The 13,708-nt window shown below is 47.7% G+C and overlaps 1 protein-coding gene across 13 annotated transcripts in view; it reads left to right on the forward strand.

Annotated features, from left to right (window-relative positions):
* Positions 1-13,708, forward strand: part of CALD1 (caldesmon 1) — a 655,703-nt gene that overhangs the window by 593,018 nt on the left and 48,977 nt on the right. The window lies entirely within an intron of this gene.

Consider the following 13,708-nt stretch of genomic DNA (forward strand, 5'->3'; position numbering starts at 1 on the left):
AACCCGAATACATTTCTAAATTAATCAACAAATAGTGTTTAATATTCAGTCAATGATGAGAGGTTTGGTGAAGTTTGAGAAGAGTTGTTTTCTTAATAAGAGATTAGTATGTATTTTGTCTTTTTATTTAGGTTAATCAAATAAGTCTGCTTGCAGAAATATCAAGAAAAATCTGGTTAGAATTAGCATACAAAATAACAGTGTGTTCCTTAGTGGAAAAAATAACTTTCTTAATCTAAACAACCTAACCTATCTCAGCCAGAACCCATAATGGGTTCATTTGGAAAAGAGCAAAGAAAACATGGAGCATCAGGCTGTTGCAAAGTCATCCTGTGCCCTGGGCACCCCCCAACTTTTTGCTGACTGGAACTGGTGGTAACTGACTCTGACTGACCCTAAGCTCTGTTTAACCAGGCCCAGTGCCAGTGCCAAGCTAAAAGGAACACATTAGAATACAGTTAAGACACCCAACATACACTAGGGTACACTATGGTATGGTGGGGTACCCCTGTAATTGGCATGACCTATGAGGAAAAACAGCCCAATTTACAACCGATGCCCGGGCTGCTGGCACAAGACGCCTCTTAGTTCCCATTTTGACCAGTTACCAAATAAAGAGACTGGCGCTGGAAGCGGGAGTGCAAGAACAGAGTTTTATTTCTCATGAGGAGAGCCTGTCATTTCGGACATACGCACAATGTCTTCAAGAGGTGCTCTAACAAGTTTCTCTGAGGCTCCGTCTTTTATACACAGGCTTATGATGCACAAACATTCCTTATTGCAATAAAGAAACTTTGAAGTACGAAAAGGCATGTTTGGAATCCCAGCTTCAGGCCTATTCCCACACCAGTCGCTCGGATGTCGTTTTCCCCTCCCAAATGTAACATGTGATTGTAATCTAGCAGCCGGACATTCCAACGGGACACGAGGGCAAGAGGGGGTGGTCAGATCTAAGGTTGGGCAGGCGATAAGATCGGGCACTTCGGTTGGTGTATCACATTTTGCTATGCGGGGCCAGGGGAGTACATCCATGAGGCTTTGTTTTATGACTTGGGACCGGGTCGAGAGGCCAGGTGTAGCCGGGGGGGGTCATCAGAAGAGGGGAAGGGTGTTCCTGGGAGGAATGCAGGGGGTGTCGGTCAGGCAGGGGTGTCACTTTTAGAGCGGGGTCGCGCAGAGGGAGAGGGTTTTATGGCTTATGCATGAGAGACCGGGGGCTGTCGGGGATGCTTGCGAGGCTGGGGAGTGAGAGGGGGGGGAGAGAGACGCTGGCTATCGGGAGTGGGCAGAGAGGCCTTGGTGCCTGAAATGACTGTCGTGTACGTGCGTGCATGGGCCTATTCTGGCGAGATGATGCGGGCAATGCTTCGCGGTATTCGTTCTGCTTACAGCTAGGGGTATGGTGAACACAAATGAACGCCGCTTATGTACATATACAATGTCATTTTCCACAGTCGCCGCTTTTTAACATAAGTTAGGTCATTTCCGTGTTTATCATAACTGACGGGGTGTACATATAGCCATGGGTGATCAATGAAATAGCGTTTGTTAATACTGGCGGATTGCATATAACCATGTGCAGTTGATGCGATAGACGAGGTGCAATACAGATGAATTTACATTTGTCGTGTTATGTACACATTATGGAACCATGTTCTGACTCTCTCTCCGGCGGTATCAATGTACAGTAAAAAGTGACCGATGAAACATTTTGAAAGCAATACAAAGTGGTTGAGGGAGGAATTTAGTTCAATACAAGCAATTAGTCCAGGGGGGGGGTAGAAAGTCCAGGAAGGGGAGGGGGGGTCTTCGCCACAGTGTCTTTTTAGCAGCGAGCCATCACTGGTAGGTTCTAGTAGTTCGTTTTCTTCCGTTGGCGCTGTTGAGCACCGGCGGTGGAGCTATAGGTCCAGCTCGGATCCATCCTTACACGTCGCAGGGTGCGATCTGTCCTCTGCTGTTAGACCACAGTCCTGTTTCCTAACTAATCTTTTTAAGGGTGCCTCATGCTGGGCACCTGCATTTCTTTCTCCATCCGTGGCAAACCCTATTCTACCTATATGCTGTTCTTCTTCTTAGAGTCAAAATCCATGTGAAAGAAAGGGGGGTTGTCGGATAATCGAGGGAAGAGAGGGCGGAGCGGGATCAGATCTTTGAGACAAACCAAGGGAGCAAAGGTTAACGATCAGGCAAGCCCATCAATCGGGCTCAAAAGGGGCGGGGACTTCTGGCACGCATGGGTCAGCAAACAGAGGGCTTCAAGGCAGCCCTCCATCCTTTCATTTTCCGTGTTTGAGAGTGGTGCCTCGTCCCGCGTCTCGTTGCTCTGCGGCTCCACCTTTGGTCGAGGTCACATGTGTTTCATGATCTGCGGCTAGGCTGCGCGTCACGTCCGGCCCCTCTCCTCCGATGATTGTGTATCTTTGAAGGGGTACAAAACAAGCTTTTTGAGAACTGGCAGGAGAAGACATTTATACATTTCAATTCCTCCCCTAATCTTAAGTAGTTGGGGATGCGTTCATCGGTCACGGTCAGAAGTTATCACTATGGAGTATGATGCGGGCATTTCTACTGAGCTTGTACTAAGTCTATTTGGCGTTCATTCATGGCGTATATGGAGAGAAGTCAGACTCTTATCGACTGCGTATTTCCATCAACCTCAAAATCGGATCCTACGGTAGAGACTCGTCTTTCTAACCCAAGCCCTGGCAATCTTCTATTATCATGAGAGAGGGACAGAGGCTAAACATTCTTTTCTCGGGGAGCAACGGTTAATCAGGGTCATCAGTTATACTTCGGGGTATGGAGCTGGGGTCAATCGGGAGAAGCGGGGACGCTTTGGACATCCGTACTTGGGTGCAGTGAGGTGGGGCAATCTGGGCATTGGGGATTGTGTTTCTAACGAACTGAGAACAGAAGGCCATTGACATATAGTCCCCCGATAAAAAGGGCCAGATTAGGGGACATCAGTCGTTTTACCTGTCCTTTCCTTCTTAGCCAATTCAAGTTCCATCATTTTACAGAAAGGAGAGGTAGTAATATGGCAAATTACAATTGTTTTATTTTCTGTCAATTTTGCCGAACACCTTTGTGTTCAAAAAACCAATTAGGCTTGTGCCGGCGGGGTACAACGTTACCACACAAAGGAAGAGGGAACAGGGGGACCCTCAGAGAGAGAGAGAGAGTCGTCCGCATTTTAAACGAACTATTCGGTACACGTCTGACATGGAGAGAGAGAAAGAGAGAGAGAGAGAAACGTGTACAATAATAGGCCATTTAATGCGCACACAACACAGAACAGCAGGGGTCAAGTTATATAGAAACACAGACTGAGGGACGACGTAGATCCATACATTACGTACACATGAATTCAGGCGGGGGGGTAGTACATGCATTATATACAAGAATCCAAGACAAAACATAGAACAGTACTTGGCCAAAAGATTTCTTCCTGCATGCTGCGCATCCTTAGTATCCTACTTAATTCATCTGGCTACCTTTGCTGGTGGCCTCGGTTGCAAATACTTACACCTTGGTCAATTGTTCGGGGACTAACCTGGTCGGGCTAATACTCACGGTGGGATCTTCAAATCATTTTTAGCGAATGGGTATCCAGGCTGAGGCAACGGAGGGAGTCAGTCGGGAGAGCAATGGGGCAGCTTTGAGTTTCATGTCTATGAGGGTGCAAGAAGGAGGTGGTAAATCTTAAACATTTGACAATTTTCCTAGTCTTCCAGGAGGAGGGCACTTGGTCAAACCTCACCCAGGAACATTCCTGAACTTTTCCCTATTTAGTCACCGTATGAATTTACTCATGGGTGCACGTCATTGTTGCATTATTTGGGGTGCCGATTGGATTCATATTTCATCATTCTGCAATAACCCGTCAAGTTTCTGCTTCAGGTCACCCTCCCAGTCGCTGGGTTCGGAGAGAGAGAGACAGTCGTTTCTAAGTAAGGGAGTGCTATATCTTTGTTTGTTCGTCGTGTATAGGCACCATGTTCAGACCCCTTTTCCCCATTCCATCGGCCGTTCGATCATCACTTAAGTCATACATAAAACATTTCTCTTATCAATCCAAGCGTGTGCAACACGTATTCAGTCGAGCTATACACATCAGGGCATACACGCGTGCATTCATATCACACAAATTCGTCACGTTCTCAGGGGCAGTCCCCATAGACAATATACTATTTTTCCGGGTGGAACCATGGCGTGTTGCTTAGGTTTTCTCCATACTTTGGTCGACGTTCCGATGTGTCCTGTAGAAAGAAGGGAAAAAGAAGGGGTGGGGGGCAGCGTTTTAAAACATATCAGCGCGCATAAACCCGAAAATGCCTTTACTTACCACATACTCGACCTATCTCCACGGGATGCAATCCCTTTCATCTCGGCGTTTAAGCCCAGAGGGACCGGTAGTGCGGGATAGATAATCTTCGATGGACTGTGTATTGCATAGATCGCCCAAGGGTGGCATTACGGATTGTGTGTAGGGAAGGGTCAAAACGAAGGGCAGTCAGTGTAAAGTGGGGGGGTGAACTCGTGCTCTCCTTCGAGGAGGAGGGAAGGTCTACAGTGGTACAGGGTCGTTTTTGTTCATCAGGCACGGAAACTAGAGGGGCTAGGTGGCATTCCTTCGGAGTGGCTTAGCGGCATCTGAAACAACTTCCCTGATACATGTGGCACATAAGGTAAAGGCTAAATACCGGGACCTTTATCGATTGCTATACGTTGCACAAAATAAAAATATATATAAAAAAACATATACACAATAAACCTGGACCATTCACATTTGCGATATTTCTGTGTACTTTGCTTTTTAACCTTCAAGTAATCGAGTGGCTTTATTTCACCTGTATTTTACTTATATCGGAAACAGTGGCCATTTATTCGAAACTTACCAATTTAAGCGCGACAACTAAGTTTGCTTTTCACAAAATCTTTATTTAAAAATGTTGGCGCACAAATACGGGTCTACAACCACGTGGGCCAGCCATGGAGCAGACTGGAACTGTACATGAGGGGATATTTATTTGAACGGAGTCAGTGACCGTTGATTTCATAAAGGTGCGACAAGTGCAATAAAATCATATCGAAAATTCATTGTGGGTAAGTACCATAAGTGTCGAAAATTCGAACTTTCAATAATACCGTAATCAATGACGCGTCAGGACTTAATATCAATTCATTGTCCAAGTGTTCAATCAGTACCCATCCCCTCCCTCCACGTGCTTAAAAAAAAACTGCATTCATATCTCATGATATCAAGGCTGAGCAACCGGAACACAACAGGGAGTTGCGAGTTTCATTTGTACCGGCGCCATTTTGGGTGAGGTCAGGCAGGTCCAAGTATAGTCAAAATGTCTCCACCAACTCGTGGTTGGACCAGAGCCTCCTTCGGCAGTCCAAAAGTTTCGTTAAAGGGCACAGAAGGGGCCGCCGATAAGAACCATCAGTCAAAGGGGGGAGGGAGGCAACAATTTTTCCTACCGGGTCATACTGGTGTTCCACCGGAACTGATCAAATTGGTAGTCGGCAAGATTTCGGTCATTCAAACTGAGGCTGGCGCCACCATGAGAGCGCCAACGTCTCGCGGCTACGTCTTGGTCGTTTCGTGGGCAATCATGGCAGTCATTCTCCATCGGGGGCCGTCGGGGGCCCCTGCGGCTCTCATAGAATCTTCAAAGCTGAGGAGAACGCTTCTGGACGGGGGACTCATTTTCTAGCTGGCAAGCGACCTGGCCATCTTTGCACGCCAGGCCCAATCCTGCAGAGTCGACCGCCATTTTTACGAGTTCTGTGGCAACCGCCAGTCGTTGGATCGCAAGGGCAGACGGACTCCAGCCTGTCGGGCGTGGTGCTGCACCGCAAGAGTGGACGAACCCTTGTCGGGTGAGTGGAGCGTTGGGGGTGCAGCTGAGGGGCCTCCACCTGGGGAGGTGGGAGAGGCTCGTCCGCGCCGCCTCTCCTTCCCAGTGCACCCCACGCCGTCTCCCGGCGCTGACTTTAGTGATGGCCGGACCAGGCGATGAAAGAGGGGGGGGGGGTCGGAGGCATAAGCAAGACATCCCCCCCGTGGCCTGCAAGGCGCCAGAAGAGGAGGATGGGAGTACCAGTACATTCCGGGCCATCCATCCACGACTTCTCCGGCCGCTGACATTTGTGGTGGCCGGACCAGGCGATGAAAGAGGGGGGGGGGGTCGGAGGCATAAGCAAGACATCCCCCCCCCCCGTGGCCTGCAAGGCGCTAGAAGAAGAGGATGGGAAGACCAGTACATCCCGGGCCATCCACCCCTTCTCTCCGGCCGATGGCGGCCAGCCGGGCCCCGCCCCGCACGTGTCGAGGCCTCGTCTTCCGGATGGGCGTGACCGTGGACCTGTTGCACTTCGGGAGCTTCCGGAATGGGGGTAGGTATCTGCTGACTTGTATCTGTCTTATGTTACCGTTATTGGGCGTGGCGGGCGGTGGGACAGACATGTTGGGAGCAGTGAGGGGCGGCGGAGCCTAGCTACCTCGTGGTTGCCGTGATGTCAAGCTTGGCTTCTCTCACCACTTTCATGTTTCTTATTGCGGGCTATTTCTAACGTTTCTTATTTCTAGCGAAATAAAAAAAAAACTCATCAGTGGCCTACTGATTTTGCTCGATTTCTTTTTCCTTCCTTTTCTAGTGTGCTTTTTTTTTTTTGCGCTAAAGTTTCTGTTAACAGGATACGCTGATTACTTCATATTTTACATGTGTCCTTTTTATTAGGGGCGCCCTCCGGTTGAGCCAGATGATCTACCTCTAATAAATGGTCCGGGTGGAACTAGTTTACCAATCAGTGGGGAGTAGATAGGCATGACAGATTACAACGGGGGACAAAGGTCCGCATTACCTACCCTTCACTACTTGCAAAGACTAGACAGAATATTTCTATTCCACGTTATTTGCAAACAGAGAATACCTCAAAAGAACTATTCCTTGAACAATAAATGTCCAGACAATCAATCAATCAGTGGGGAGAAAAACAGGCATGACGGATTACAACGGGGGACAAAAGTCCGCATTACCTATCCTTCGCTATCTGCAAAGGGAGACAGAATATTCCTATTCTTCTCTGTTTGTAGACAGGGAATATCTCAAAAGAGCGATAATCGATAAAAATCGATAACAAACAATCAGTGGGGAGAAAAATAGGCATGACGGATTACAATGGGGACAAAAGTCTGCATTACCTATCCTTCACTATCTGCAAAGGGAGACAGAATATTCCTATTCTTCCCCGTTTGTAGACAGCGAATGTCTCAAAGAGCAACAGAGCAACCAATCAATCAGTGGGGAGAAAAATAGGCATGAAGGATTACAATGGGGACAAAAGTCTGCATTACCTATCCTTCACTACTTGCAAAGAGAGAGAAACGTTCCTATTCGTCGCTGTTTGCAAATAGAGAATGTCTCAAAAGGACCAATACTTCAAGTAGCAACCAAGGCTAAATGAACCAATCAATAAACAATACCAGTATTTAAATACCGATTCCAATATAAACAATCAATCAGACGTAAAGACGTCCTACTTAACCTTACCCGGACCGGACCGTGTGGACAGTTCTTCGCCTTCCCTTTCCAGCGCCCGATCGTTCTCTTACTCCATGTTTTTACCGCAGCATTCCTGTGGGATCCCAGTCAGGACAGTAGGTCACTTGAGAGAGGTCCGTTCGGAATCGGTGAAGTTCATTCAATCGGCAGCCGGACGAGGGCCCTCTCAAGGCAGGTATACTCCAATCGTTCAGATGTTCACCCCATCGTCTGGACCTCTCTTACCGGACCTTATGTCGCTGATGGGCCCCGCGTTGGGACGCCAATTGAGGAAAAACAGCCCAATTTACAACCGATGCCCAGGCTGCTGGCACAAGACGCCTCTTAGTTCCCATTTTGACCAGTTACCAAATAAAGAGACGGGCGCTGGAAGCGGGAGTGCAAGAACAGAGTTTTATTTCTCATGAGGAGAGCCTGTCATTTCGGACATACGCACAATGTCTTCAAGAGGTGCTCTAACAAGTTTCTCTGAGGCTCCGTCTTTTATACACAGGTTTATGATGCACAAACATTCCTTATTGCAATAAAGAAACTTTGAAGTACGAAAAGGCATGTTTGGAATCCCAGCTTCAGGCCTATTCCCACACCAGTCGCTCGGATGTCGTTTTCCCCTCCCAAATGTAACATGTGATTGTAATCTAGCAGCCGGACATTCCAACGGGACACGAGGGCAAGAGGGGGTGGTCAGATCTAAGGTTGGGCAGGCGATAAGATCGGGCACTTCGGTTGGTGTACCACGTTTTGCTATGCGGGGCCAGGGGAGTACATCCATGAGGCTTTGTTTTATGACTTGGGACCGGGTCGAGAGGCCAGGTGTAGCCGGGGGGGGGGTCATCAGAAGAGGGGAAGGGTGTTCCTGGGAGGAATGCAGGGGGTGTCGGTCAGGCAGGGGTGTCACTTTTAGAGCGGGGTCGCGCAGAGGGAGAGGGTTTTATGGCTTATGCATGAGAGACCGGGGGCTGTCGGGATGCTTGCGAGGCTGGGGAGTGAGAGGGGGGGGAGAGAGACGCTGGCTATCGGGGTTGGGCAGAGAGGCCTTGGTGCCTGAAATGGCTGTCGTGTACGTGCGTGCATGGGCCTATTCTGGCGAGATGATGCGAGCAATGCTTCGCGGTATTCGTTCTGCTTACAGCTAGGGGTATGGTGAACACAAATGAACGCCGCTTATGTACATATACAATGTCATTTTCCACACCTACCCCATCAGCCCCTAGTATGTAATAGGGCAGGGGATTTAAACTACCTAGAAGTCTCCAGTATCCTGGGGCATGGCAGTTTAGAGGCCAGAAGATTTTCTGCACTAGCATGTGTGCAGTGCTGAAGCCTGAGGTCAGTTTAAAAGCATCCCTTCTGGCCAGAACAGCTTTTAAACCTTATATTGTGCCCAAACTCGACTTCGGGGGTAGGGGCCCTTAAAAATGAAAACCCTACCATGTTTTTGCATATTAGGGACCCCCAGGGTCACCCCTAATGGAAGCACGCTCAAGTAAAGCCCATTCTGAAGAAACCTTCGGACGATCCGACTCTACCATCCCACAATCGGCCAATATCGCTGTTACCTTTCTTTGGGAAAGTGATGGAACTTCTTATCAACAACCGGCTGGCGGCCTATATAGAAGCGTGTGGTGCTCTTGACCCCTCTCAGTCCGGCTTTCGGGCCGCCCACAGTACTAAGACGGCTGTGGTCGAGATAGTGGATAACATCAGACTCGCGGTGGATAGGGGCGACTCGGCTGTCCTCATCCTCCTGGACCTCTCCGCGGCCTTTGACACCATTTCCCACGATATTTTGAAACATCGGCTGTGGGAGATAGGTGTCAGAGGGGGTGCCCTGGGGTGGATTGAGGACTATCTTACCGGCCGCCTTACCACCGTTCGTGTCGATTCCCTGGTCTCCGGCAGTCGCCCTGTGACTGTGGGTGTACCTCAAGGGTCGATTTTTGAGTCCGCTGCTCTTCAACCTATACCTGACTCCCTTGGCTAAAATTATCAAATCATTTGGCTTTGAAACTGTGTCATACGCTGATGACACCCAGCTGCTGATCACGTGCGGTGTAGATCCCACAGACACCTGCACTCGCTTTAAAAACTGCATGGTTGAGATCACCAGCTGGATGCGGGATAGTAAGCTCCAACTAAACGCAGGCAAGACAGAAATCATCCTGTTTGGCAAGGCAGAGAGGTGCTGGACCTGGGAGTGGTGGCCCGCTGAATTGGGTGTATGCCCAACCCCCAAGACGGCGGTCTGCAACCTGGGAATAATTATTGACAGCACTCTGTCTATGAAAATCATGTAGCCAGGATGACGGGTACCTGCTACGGAATAATGCGCCGCCTCAGAAAAATCTTCAGGTGGCTCCCCATTGAGGCCAGAAAACCTTTGGTGCAGGGCCTTATCATTAGTCATCTTGATTATGGTAACGCCCTGTACCATGGCCTGAATGAGGACCTACTGGCAAAGCTGCAGATTCTGCAGAACACTGCCGCCAGACTAGTGCTGGACATGCCGCCTAGGACTGCTTCTTCGCCGTGTCGGGAAAAGTTGCACTGGCTTCTATTGTAATGGATAACAACTCTCTGTAAATTAAAGTCCTTTATTCAGACAGACAATAACGCGACATCCATAACCCTGCCAGTCAAGTACTGTCCGGAGCGCGACTTAGAACGTTGACAAGTAGGGAAAGGGTCAGCCCAACTGGGGCAAAACAGAGGGGGTCGGACTGAACCAACTATACTTTGATAGCTGAATACAACACTTCTCCTACCCCATAATACACAACATACCAGGGTTAAAGCACAAGATGAAATTTTGGTCTGCAGACAACAGTTGAACATTTCAGTGACACAGATATAAGTAACCAACCTTTGCTTGTAGGATGCTCCCAATTTCCTTTCCCCGACATAGAAGGGCTGGCATAAAGGTGCCCCAACTAACATTCCTAAATATTTGTGGTACTTCCCATGTCACCTTGTCCTCCTCCTCAACTTAAGGGGTTAGGCTTCCTATGCTAGTGCCTGGTCAATTCTTTTCCGTAATTTCCTCGTGGATGGCCTAAGCTCTTCAGCTGATAAGGTAAGATACACCCAAATGGTTCCTTTACGTGCTTTCCTCCCGTTGACCATATGTTACCAACCAAATGGGGTCTCCTCAATATTCTGATATCCTTTCACAATAACTATTCACTGTCGTGCGACATGTGTAGGGCAATATAGAATGAACTCACTTATGTGTCCCTTTCTCACCTGTGGTGGAACTCTCAGAATCTAATATTCCAATATAAATAATAGGGCTGCTCCTTAATTCCTTAACCTTTCTAGACTGACCAAAGTCACTAAGTTGCTAGTCTCCTATTCTACGCACTTTTCCCCTGCTCCGCGGGAATGATAACCCCCAAAGGCTCGTTGAATATGGCTTCCACTTCTTTGGCCTCCCAAGGTCCTACCCTGCTCCTTACTGATTTCTCGCCAAAAGAGGTGAGTACCTCAGCTGCCAAAGAACAGGCTTCCTTGCTTACTGCCGTAGCATCACTCTCAGAACGCCTGCACTGTCTAGCATTCTCTACATTTACCATTAAATTGCAACCTACTTGACCAACCTGGGTTTTGGTTACTACACTTCCTCTACTGATCTGTTGACTGGGGGTGATCTCTTCCCTCCTGGTGCTGATATCCCTAGCCTTGACCATGACCCCGTCAATGTTCCACTTGTAAGTGCCCTCTTCAACTCTTGTTACTATGCGTACGACTCCGCTTGAGTTCCCTGCAGGTTCTATCTCTTCCTGCTTTACATATTCTCTTTGAACTCCCTCAGAGTTTTCCTTTTCACCAATTGTATTCTCATTACACATTTTTCCTCCTCTTTCTATTACCTCTTCACCGCACTCCCTTGACATCATGACCGGTTCTCTACTAGTGGCATCTAGGATCATCCTTAAGTCCTTTTGTTGAGCCCATCCCAGTAAGTTTAGACCTTCTATCACCACAAGGACTTTTCCTAACGTGCTTTTACCCTTAAAGGATATTTTCCCTATGAACATTCCTTCTAGTGGTATTCTCTCACTATTGTAGCCAATGGGGCAAACATCAGGTTCCATCAATATTGTGCCCCATTTACCAGCCTTTTCCTCGTACGTCTTTGAATTGATGAAAGTAAATTGAGAACAAGAATCTGTAAATACTTCTATCATATCACCATTTTTTAATTACACATTTTGGTAAATTTCCTCTCTCAACAGAGTCTTCTACCTTATGACAAATGCATAACACATACCCTTCTTCACACTCATCACTACTTCTCACCAGATTAACATTTTTAACTCTAGAATTTTCTTTGCATGCTCTCTCAAAATGCCCTTTCCTGTTGCAATTTCTGCACGTTGCTGATCTTGCCATACATCTGGTACTATTAGCTAAATGTCTGGAACTGCCGCATCTAAAACATTTGAGTCTATCTTCTTCCTTATACTTCTCTTCTTTTTGTTCTCTACAGGAGTCTTTACTCTTTATGTTCTTTACTGCATACACTTCTCGGTTTACCTCCCAGCTTCCACCAATTTCGTTTACTTTGCTTCCCTCGTCTATATTCATTTCCTTCTCGCATTCTGCAGTGTGTTCTACACTCTTAGCTAAATCTACGGCATTTCTCAAATCAGGATTACCTACCAACAACTTCTCCTGAATTTTCTTGTTGTTGGTGCACCTCACCAGCTGATCTCTTATAAGTGAATCTGTAAGATCATTGAATTCACAGGTGTTCGCTAGTCCTCTAAGGCATGCTATATAGTTTCCTACCTTCTCGTTTTTCCCTTGCACTCTTCCATAAAACTTGTGTCTTTCCAACACTACATTTATCTTATCTGCATATTGCAATTCTAATTTCTTTAAGCTTTTTTCGTAGATGTCCATATCCTCACCTTCACCTACCCCTCCTTCCAACTCTGGTAGGCTGTCAAAAACTTTCCTTCCCTCCGTCCCAAGATTTATCAGGAGTATGTTCTGCTTCCTGATGGCAGAAAACCCACTTGCTCCTATTGCTACCACGTATGACTCAAATCCCTTCCTCCAATTCTTCCATGGCAGCACTGGCTCCCCTTCCTCTGTTAGGAACGGTGGCGGTTGATTCATGCTTGCTGCTGCCATTTCCAGGGTGACTACGAAGAAAATCTAACTCCCTGTGGTGCTACACCTATAGTGCGCTGTCTACTAGAGTGCATGGCGCTGCTTATTGTACCCTATACTACCTCAGAGTAGACACTTTCCTAACAACTTCACTTTTCCCTTCACAACATTACACTTTCACCGCCAATTACTGCAAATCATTACTTTCAATTTATGCTCCACCAAACATTTGGATTTATCTATTCATGAACCACGTTATTTCTAGTCACAGCTTAAATAGTTCTCCCCAACTCGTGTGACCAATCACCATATACAGCATTTCTCTACTCTCACTTTCTCTTTGGAATCTGCAAATCAGATTCTCCAGCAGTTTTCCAATGGTCTCCTATTAGAGCAACTTGACCTAAACCCTAAATGAATTGCGGTGCTCCCAACCTTAAAATGACCTAAAAGGAATAAATACAGTTCAGTCAACCAGTTCCTCCGCTGATTGCGCTGCTCTTAGCGACAGTTCTGTGAGGAATCTGCCGATGATGTTCGTAGGCCATTTGACGAATCTGTCACAGTAAACTTCTTTATTCCCCCACTGCGTCTCTCCTCGCCTCACGCAGTTGCACACAGTCACCGCTACTATTCAGGGACGCTCCCTAGCCAGGAGAACTCTTCAAGCACGGAACCGCCTCACTTCTTCCACACAGGATGCCTCTTACCGTAGTCTAAACTGGCTAAAGCTCCCTCCTTTCACACGGTGGCTCAGTCTCTCAGGGGATTTCTTCAACACTTACTTCCCACTGGCTACGGTTGTCGCACAAAATACCGCCTCACCGTCTGTCGCCCTGCTGCCCTGCTCAAATTTACGACGGTACAGTTCCTGACAGGATCCTTCTTGTTCTACCACGAGATGCCTCACTCCGTCGTCGCACCCCGGCACAGCTTCTTCCTTCCACACGAAGGTTATTCCTCTCTCAGAATTTCTTCCTTGCTCACTTCCCTCTTGCCACCGCTGTCGCGCA

The sequence above is a fragment of the Lissotriton helveticus genome, chromosome 1_1 (assembly GCF_964261635.1).
Source record: "Lissotriton helveticus chromosome 1_1, aLisHel1.1, whole genome shotgun sequence".
Classification (NCBI taxonomy): domain Eukaryota; kingdom Metazoa; phylum Chordata; class Amphibia; order Caudata; family Salamandridae; genus Lissotriton; species Lissotriton helveticus.